Here is a 10,009-nt window from a genome sequence, read left to right as displayed (position 1 = left end):
TTGGATCCGGAGGCTGAGCTAATTTGATGCCACAAAGGAGTCTGCAGATTAGGGGGGTCCTGTCCAGTTTGGGTTCCCTACAGGGGACCATGCGCTGCCAAAATGGCTGAACGCACCAAGTTAATGTATCAAAACGAACGTCAAAGTTCAAAAAGGTGAGAGAGAAAATTCAGAATAATGGGATAAGGAGCTGTGAGGGGATCAGAATTCCATTCCATACACCAATTGCACCAAGTATTCCAGGTGGACAGACATCTTCGAGTCCCTGGGGCCCAGCTATCCCAAAGGAGGTCCTTCGTTGTCTGCGATAGGCCTCTGCCATTCCAGGTACCCCTGAAAGAGTCCAAACCACCAACTGAAGACGATTGTCCAGTGCCGAGGGGTGTGGATGGCCCTGAGGGTCCGAGAGGAGATCCAGGAATGTCGGAAGGAGGAGTGGGTCTTGACAGGATAATTCCAGGAGGTCCGGAGACCAGGCTTGGCACTGCCAAAGGGGCGTCAGTAGTATCAGACTGATCTGTTGTCGTTGAATATGAAGTTTGACTCTGGTAATCATGCCGAAGGCCGGAAACGCATAGTCTCCACGTTCCAGCCACTCTTGAAGGAAAGAGTTTACTGCAATTGATTCTGGATCAGGGAGCCAGCTGAAGATCCTGGGGACTTGGTAGTTTGTGCACTACACAAAGAGGTCTATATTGAATGGAGCTCGCAGGAAGGCAATGCGTAGGAACACTGACCGGTAGAGTCACCAGTCGCTGATGTCCCTCCAATGTCTGGACATCCAATCCGCCATGATATTTGCCTCTCCTGGCAGATATTTAATTTGAAGATATTGCGCTGGAAGCAAAAACTGTAGATCTCTCTCGTGACTTCCAAAAGGGTGAGTGACCTAGGTGGTTGATGTATTGCACTGAGGAAATGTTGTCCATTCAACAATTCAAGAGGTGTTTGGCTTGGCTGCGGATTGCGAAAGATCCAGCTATCAACTCTAGACAATTGATATGAAATATGTTCTCTGACGATGTCCAGCGTCCTCCTTTAAAAGATGACGATGGGCTTGTGGCGCCCCAACTGTGGAGACTTGCATCCGACTCCATGATGAAGTCTGGAGTGAGACCGAAGATCCCTTTGCCGTTCCAGGCCGACATGTGGAGAAGCCACCATTGGAGTGCCTCCCTGACATCTGGTGTGAGGGGGACCCTTTGATCGTATGATGGTTGGTGACATAGAAACTGATAACAGCACCCGGAGGGGAATATGGTCACATCGTAATGTCTGGCGGAGTTCCTTCCGAATTGCCAAGATTTTTGATTGAGGGAGACGGAGGACGCACTTCAAGGCATCTATCTCGAAACCCAGGAACTGAACCACGTGTGATGGCCAAAGAGCTGATTTCTCTCGATTGACTACAAACCCCAATGACTCAAATAAGGAGATTGTAAATTGCGTCTGAGAGCGAGATTGTTGCAGAATAGTAAGAGATCGTCCAGTTAGATAATACAGCGTATGCTTTTGGCCCGTAAATGTGTCATGACTGGCGTTAAGTTTGGTGAAACACCAAGGAGCTGAGCTGAGGCTGAAAGGAAGGTATGTGAACTGGAAGGATTGGCCTTTCCAGATGAAATGCAAGAACCGTCTGCTCTCTCGGTCTACTGGGACCGACAGATATGCGTCCTACAGATCTAGACGGGTAAACCAATCCCTTGCACGAAGGAGGTCTCCAAGGAGATAAATGCCCTCCATCTTGAAGTGCCTGTAGATCACAAAGGAGTTCAATCATCATTGATTTATGACCGTGAGGAACTCCCCTGACTTCTTGTGGACAGAAAGATGGAACTGAAGAAACCCCCGTTGTCCTCTGCGGGTTGGATCACCCCTTTTTCTTGAAGGGACTAAATCTCTGTGTCTAAACAAGCTTGCTGTTCCATCTAAACAATCAGATAAGGTGGACGATCCAGTTGTTGGGGCAGAGAATAAAGGTCAATTTAATAACCTCTGACTGTGTTTAGGATCCAAGCGTCTGAAGACAGTGTTTTCCACCTGTCGAAACAGTGATACAATCTGCCAGAATGACAAAGACAAGAAAGGTATAGAGGAACATGTCTCACCTGACTTGACCTCGTGCTCTACTTCCTCTCCCACAATCCGATCTCTGGCTCTAGAAGCCCTGTGGTTGGTAGTTTGGAAGAAGGAAGGAGAGCTGGATCTTCTGTGGAGGGCCAGAAACGACTGGCAGTTTGACCCCTTTGATGGTCAGCCCTGTTAAAAACCTGGGAAGGGTATTGGCAGCAGACCCTCTTCATGGACAACTGGGCTTTATTAAGCATAGTGTAGAGGTTGACATGTTTGTGGAGTTCTTTTATAAAGGACTCTCCAAATAATGGGCCTTTGGCCAAAGGGCCCAGTTCCTTGAATCCAAGGTCTGATAGCTTGACATTCATTGCAGAGTAGCATTGCTTTTCTTCGCTGCGTACATAAAGACCCATTCGCATTGCCCAGCAGGCAAATGGAGCATAGAGCCCAGTCCTGAATCATGGACGGATCTAGAGTATCCTCTTGAGAAAGAGCTTCATCAGCTAACATTAATATTTTGGCCAGGGGTCCCAGGACATCCAAAAGTTTGTCTTGTGTGAGCCGGAGGTGTCGTTCCACACCCTTACGCAGGTCACTGCCTGTTCCAGACAGATAGGTATATACCGTCATATCAAATTCCTGAGTCAGAGTGACTTTGTGCAGAAGAGATGGTCTGGGGCACTCTGCCCTCAAATGTTTACAGACCTCCCGGTCCAGAGGTCTTCTGATCCAAAAATGTATATATTGGGCCAAGTGATCTGGCAAGGTCCATTCAGAGGACCGTGGGTGTCTGATATGACGAGGGTCGAAGAGCGGAAGGCCCTTAGAATCCAAGAAGGTATCAGTTCCGTCTGGAGGCAGTGTCAAGAGTCGTGAGTATAGTGGGTGTCTCCCACATTTACATCTGGCCAAGCGGGCTCATCTTCTGAGGCTGAGTAATCTGCTCTCCATTCATCCAATACCTCCATAGGTGAAGGGGGAAGCCGGTCCTCATCCTCCTCAGAGAGGGTAGGACGGCTAGTAAATTTCTCCTTTGCTTCAGGCTGTTTGGACCGTTTTGCCGAAGCTTTACCCTTACTATTGTTGGGTTCCGGGCCAACCCCTTTCCAGTAGTGTTTGCGTTGATGGAGTTGCTCTACTTTGGAGGAATCAGAGGCATCCAAATCCTGAGACGAATGGGGTGTTTCCAATGCCTGTTATCTTTAGGGTCTACCGGCAGGACATGTGCCAGTGCTTTCTCCACAGATGCGGCCACAGGTAGTGGATGTCCTTTTGAAAATATTACTGGTCAACCAATTATCAATAAAATGTGATCAAGATATATATGTGTATATCGATTGTTTATATATATATATATATATATATATATATATATATATATATATATATAAATATATATATATATATCCGCCAGTAGTCAAACCTCCGGGTGTATAACCCTGCAGGGAGGTCGGTGCCACAGGCAAAGCGGGCCAATCAGGGAGTTGTGTCAGAGACAGCATTAGTAATGACCAGTAGTAATACATGTAATAGGTTACCCCTTATCCAACCGCTGTATTCAGTCAGAGGGTATATAAAGTAATGGATGTCGGATGTTAATAGGAATCAGTAGCGCTGAGAATTAAGTACTGTTGGTATTAATATAGGAGTGGGGGCTTACCCCTATGATAGTAACAGTACTTAAAGAGGGGCTCACCCCTGTCAAAATAACTACAAATGCAGCAATACAGGAAAGACCATAAGAACAAGACAGTATTTAAATATTTATACATGCCTTTAAATATATATATCACAATATAGATGAGTTTAAAGTGGTCTGGAGGGGGCTGCAGCACAGAGAAAACTGCTACAGACCTATCAGATCCACTAAAAGATAATATTAGGCACCCAGTCGCACGCTGTGAGTGGTTCCCTCTTGTTATTCCGACAACAGTGCTCAGCTGCGAGCCAGGGTACGAGCAACTATTCCTCCCAGGAATCCAACTTGCGGTGTCAAAGCTGCGAACCGGGAAACAGAGCAACAAGCTGCATTAGGTTAAACCTGCACAGCTTGCAACTCTAATGGCCGCCGGAATCTTGTGCATGTGCACGAGACTCCCAAAATGAGCCGCAAGATCCAAGATGGCCACAAAGGATTAGGAGGGGCCGACAGAGATGTTCTCCATGGCCCTGAAAGCCCGAAAAATCGGGAAGGGCAACAAAAAAAACATACGGAGATCTCGGGCAAACAAATAAATCAGTCAAAACACCACAAAAAGTAAGAGAAACATAAGTAGAATAAACAATGAGGGAAAAGAGAAATAAAGAAAATAATAAGAAATACAGGGAGTGCAGAATTATTAGGCAAGTTGTATTTTTGAGGATTAATTTTATTATTGAACAACAACCATGTTCTCAATGAACCCAAAAAACTCATTAATATCAAAGCTGAATATTTTTGGAAGTAGTTTTTAGTTTGTTTTTAGTTATAGCGATTTTAGGGGGATATCTGTGTGTGCAGGTGACTATTACTGTGCATAATTATTAGGCAACTTAACAAAAAACAAATATATACCCATTTCAATTATTTATTTTTACCAGTGAAACCAATATAACATCTCAACATTCACAAATATACATTTCTGACATTCAAAAACATAACAAAAACAAATCAATGACCACTATAGCCACCTTTCTTTGCAAGGACACTCAAAAGCCTGCCATCCATGGATTCTGTCAGTGTTTTGATCTGTTCACCATCAACATTGCGTGCAGCAGCAACCACAGCCTCCCAGACACTGTTCAGAGAGGTGTACTGTTTTCCCTCCATGTAAATCTCACATTTGATGATGGACCACAGGTTCTCAATGGGGTTCAGATCAGGTGAACAAGGAGGCCATGTCATTAGATTTTCTTCTTTTATACCCTTTCTTGCCAGCCACGCTGTGGAGTACTTGGACGCGTGTGATGGAGCATTGTCCTGCATGAAAATCATGTTTTTCTTGAAGGATGCAGACTTCTTCCTGTACCACTGCTTGAAGAAGGTGTCTTCCAGAAACTGGTAGTAGGACTGGGAGTTGAGCTTGACTCCATCCTCAACCCGAAAAGGCCCCACAAGCTCATCTTTGATGATACCAGCCCAAACCAGTACTCCACCTCCACCTTGCTGGTGTCTGAGTCGGACTGGAGCTCTCTGCCCTTTACCAATCCAGCCACGGGCCCATCCATCTGGCCCATCAAGACTCACTCTCATTTCATCAGTCCATAAAACCTTAGAAAAATCTGTCTTGAGATATTTCTTGGCCCAGTCTTGACGTTTCAGCTTGTGTGTCTTGTTCAGTGGTGGTCATCTTTCAGCCTTTCTTACCTTGGCCATGTCTCTGAGTATTGCACACCTTGTGCTTTTGGGCACTCCAGTGATGTTGCAACTCTGAAATATGGCCAAACTGGTGGCAAGTGGCATCTTGGCAGCTGCACGCTTGATTTTTCTCAGTTCATGGGCAGTTATTTTGCGCCTTGGTTTCTCCACACGCTTCTTGCGACCCTGTTGACTATTTTGAATGAAACGCTTGATTGTTCGATGATCACGCTTCAGAAGCTTTGCAATTTTAAGATTGCTGCATCCCTCTGCAAGATATCTCACTATTTTTGACTTTTCTGAGCCTGTCAAGTCCTTCTTTTGACCCATTTTGCCAAAGGAAAGGAAGTTGCCTAATAATTATGCACACCTGATATAGGGTGTTGATGTCATTAGACCACACCCCTTCTCATTACAGAGAGGCACATCACCTAATGTGCTTAATTGGTAGTAGGCTTTCGAGCCTATACAGCTTGGAGTAAGACAACATGCATAAAGAGGATGATGTGGTCAAAATACTCATTTGCCTAATAATTCTGCACTCCCTGTATAGTCATAGAAAAAAGCAATAGAAGATTGAAAAAGTAAGAGATTAACAATGGTAAATTACAGAAACAACTAAAAAGATAGAAATGAAAGATATATATGTAATCGTAAATCAAAATGTAGGAGACAGTGGCACTCTGACCTGTGCTGGTGTTTAAACAAACCGTGCACTGTTAGTTACAGTGTATTGAGCTGTCATTCACAACAAAACGTTTAACCTATTTAAATCTAACGTGTTGTTTCAAATGTAATTACAAAATATAACATGGTTATTCACTTAAATGAGAAATCAAAATTAAAGGTAAAAGTAACCACACTGGAAGCATAGCTGGCTTAGAGATTTGTCCCAGTTTGGCTATTTTTTACCTTGAATTTGAAATTCACTTTGAATTCTCAGTTTTAGTGAATAACCCTGTTGGTGTCTATGGGAAAATTAGATGTCTGTTTATATTCTTTTGTTAGTGCAGTTTGTGTTTCATTGTAGCTATTATGTCTTTCCAGCCACAGTAAGCCACAAAGGAGATTTTATGTCAAGACACGGAGGCTCATATTGCTTAACCCTTTCTTTACTGTCCACCAATAGCAGCAAAGAATACAAAACAGTAAGACAAAATAGTAACCATAGTGATAAGCCAGTGCCATACCAAGTCCCAGTATAATAGTCTCCTCCCCACATATTTCCTCTTTGCTGCTCCACACAAAGATAAGTACATTACAAATTTGCTCTTACCTATAATTGATTTACTTTTGATTATTTATTATTATTTATTGTTCCTATTATTAAAAACATTATTATTGCTTTATTATTCTTCTAGTAAAACATTTTTTCTCCTGGTTATTACTTATATTGTTGTCTTATATTATGTCTATGTTTGTTACCTTTGAGCCCAGGGTTCCAGACCTTCCTTGGGGAACTATTCTTTGTACCCCTCTCCCTTGAGCTTTCCTTTGTTGCTCTTATCTTTTTTCCTTTTATTATCTCCTTTTCTCTGCCTTTTGGCTCTCTCCCCCCTTCTCCCTGTCTATTTGGCACCCTTTTGTGCCTGTTTTCACTACCTCTGTTCGGCTGATTTTGTGTATGAATCAAGCCCGTTCAGCTACATTCATCACAAATCTATGACGTTCGTAAGTATATTGTACCGGCATATAGTACCATTTGTCTGTTTGCCGTGTTTGACTATTTTACCGCGATTGGGTTTTCGTTTGTCTGATTCCTTTATCCTTACCCTTCGTTTGTTTGTTCCCACCAATTCGTCCTATTTTAACAGAACGTTTGGTTTGTGAATTGGACGCATTCACAGGATTTTTTGTGGCGACTGGAGGCGCCATTTTCTGACCTCCTGTCCTTCTGGCTCTGTGCTCTACCTCGTGTCTCTTCCTGTCTGCTGGTCTGGGCCCTGGTGAGCTTCCCTATCTCGACCTTCTCTGGTGAATATCTAGTCTGGGGTGATAAACTCCCACTAGCCTGTACTGTTTTCTTTTGTTTAGATTATTTGTTCAGTCCATGTATTTTGTTGAGGAATCTCACAGCATACTATGCCCAAACCTAAAGTGCCTGCCTGCCCCCCTTCCCCTGGTTAAATGGACATGCCCAAGGGCTTGGTAACCCCTCTTACAGTTCTAATTCCCCTTCATCTGCAGTGAACCCTATGCCTCTGCCTGATGAGGATCAGTCCCTGGTGCTATAGCGCTCAGTCACTGACGCCATTATGGCAGCTATGGGCTCTATGTCCTCTGCCCTCTCCCAGACCATCTACCAGGCTTTACCACTGGCCGCAGAAAGTTCAGCAGCACCGACGCGCATAACGCGTCCTGTCTGAGATATTTATGGGGACATACCTAAAAAGGCTACCGTCAAAGCCAAACACTTAAACCCCTCTGTCTTCAGAACCCATATGATGGGTGTACCTGTGACCACCCATGATAGTGTGCCCATGTCTCACAAAAGAGCCTCTCCGTGCCAGGCAAAATGGGCGCGGCAGTAGAAATGTGCTAGAGCATAATAGGAGAGCAACTCCGACTCAGAACTCGGGTCTAGTGAGAAGGCTGGCATTGAGTCCGTGAGTGACTCTGACAATGAAATGTGCGAGCAGATCACTGATCCTTTTATCTTTGTTCAGTCGGGGGTGGCTGTGATTGGCTCTCGGAGTGACTCCCCCGCTACTGCGGGCTCCACAGTCATGGATCCATCTGGGGAACCCATGTTCGTCCCGGGGGGCGGAGTCTGACCGCCAAGCTTCACGGACGTGGGGGAGAGGAGCTCCGGTCGGACGGGCAACAAAATTGGCACAAACGGCAAAAACGAAGCCCAAAGACCACACAGGGGGCACCACCCACGTCGGGGGTGCACTCCGGTGTTGGGTGATACATTTTTAGAGCCAAACAAAAGAAACGCCGACTGCGGCCTGCTGGAGTGAAAGCCGGGGAGAGGCGGCCGCTCTCTCCGACACCGGACCCCCCAGGAAAATCTGCTGACAACTTACCCCCCTCCGGACCGGGGGGGACATCCCGGTCCCCATTAGACAATCGGACCAAGACAGCAAATGAGTAATCTCGACCACAAAGCCTGCTAGTGCAAGAAACAACCGAGGCACATCCAAGATGGCCGCCCAGCATGGTACGAGGAAGAAGAATACGGGCAGTTACCTACCCTTTCATTCCCTAGAAGCACTTGACCGGCTTGGCCTAAGCTTCTGTATGACACTATGTGGCAAGGGAGTACCCTACCAACGAGCGGCCCACACAGTGGCCTCGTGGATTCGACCTATTACCCGTAGGCGCCACTATGGACTCCCAACTCAGACCTTCCAAGCGGCTAACAGGCGCCGAAAATCGACAAGGTGGGAGGCAGAGCCTCACCACATGGGCACACGTACCCGCTCCCACTCTCAACAGAGGGAGACCGCCGGGCAAACCCTATGCTCCAGCAACTCACCCGAGCACAACATCTCGAACCAGCGAGACGCCAGACAGCACCACAGGGACATAGTCGCACGCCATGCCGGCACGCAAACAAAATCCCTGCAGAACACGGCTGAAGCTGGACTGAGGCCCAGAGACTCATGTTACCTGGGCGCACGCGCTGGCCCCTTAGCACACAAGAGTGGGAAAGTCAAACTGGAATCCCACGCATACAACTCCCCTGAGCGCACGCTTTTCGGGGAATGTACCCTGCCATCAGCAGGCATCGGGTGAACTGATCTCATGAACTGGGACTTAATAAATGACCACCTACCTTCTATCTCCACACGGCATCTGCGGACATAACACTCTCACAGTAACTCCCCCCTGTGCCAGTAACTTCAAATAGGCATGATTGATTTATGTTGCACATGTAATGTTTCTAAAGCTCACAATGTTAGGAACTGAGAACGAATGGCCAGACCACTGAGTAACTCAACTGTATATTGTTTGAATTTATTCCTATGATTGTGTCTAACTCAAATGCCAGCTAACTTAGCATGCTTCACTTGCACTTAATGTTGTAGTTGCTTATAATGTGTACCTCTTGTTCTATTATTGTATCACTGTCTACCCTAGCTAGACTAATCTGGGCGTATACAGCCCTTAAAATGCTTGTCTCAAAATTTACCTTACTCAGCGCTTCAATTTAAACATTTTACTATTCTTTTAAAAATGTGCTGATATATCTAGATGCTTAATCTGCCCTGGCATGTACCTCGCTGTAATGGTCCAGTAACATGTTCTGAAGAAAGCTACTGGTTGTCTCATTAGTTAGCAGAACAACTCTAATCTCTAACAGTTTAATATCTTATATTTTGCAACGCGCTAGCAGTTCAGCATATTATATGTTTATCGTGTTCACTTAACCCTAAAAATGTGCAATGCTTTCCATGCCATAGTATTTTTTCTTTCTGTGTATTGTCTGGTTTGCTTCAGCTATTGTGGCAGAGCAAACTTGCCTGTTAATTATTTGCACGCATAAAATAAAGAATAAAAAACAAAACAAAAAAAAAAAACCTGTTCGACCCGGATGCTCTCCACCATCCGAGGTCGGCTGAATGGCTTTCGGCAGACCATGTGGGCTGTTAC

This window comes from Pelobates fuscus, chromosome 1 (assembly GCF_036172605.1).
Source record: "Pelobates fuscus isolate aPelFus1 chromosome 1, aPelFus1.pri, whole genome shotgun sequence".
Classification (NCBI taxonomy): Eukaryota; Metazoa; Chordata; class Amphibia; order Anura; family Pelobatidae; genus Pelobates; species Pelobates fuscus.
The sequence above is the reverse complement of the archived record's forward strand: the minus strand, read 5'-3'. Positions refer to the sequence as shown.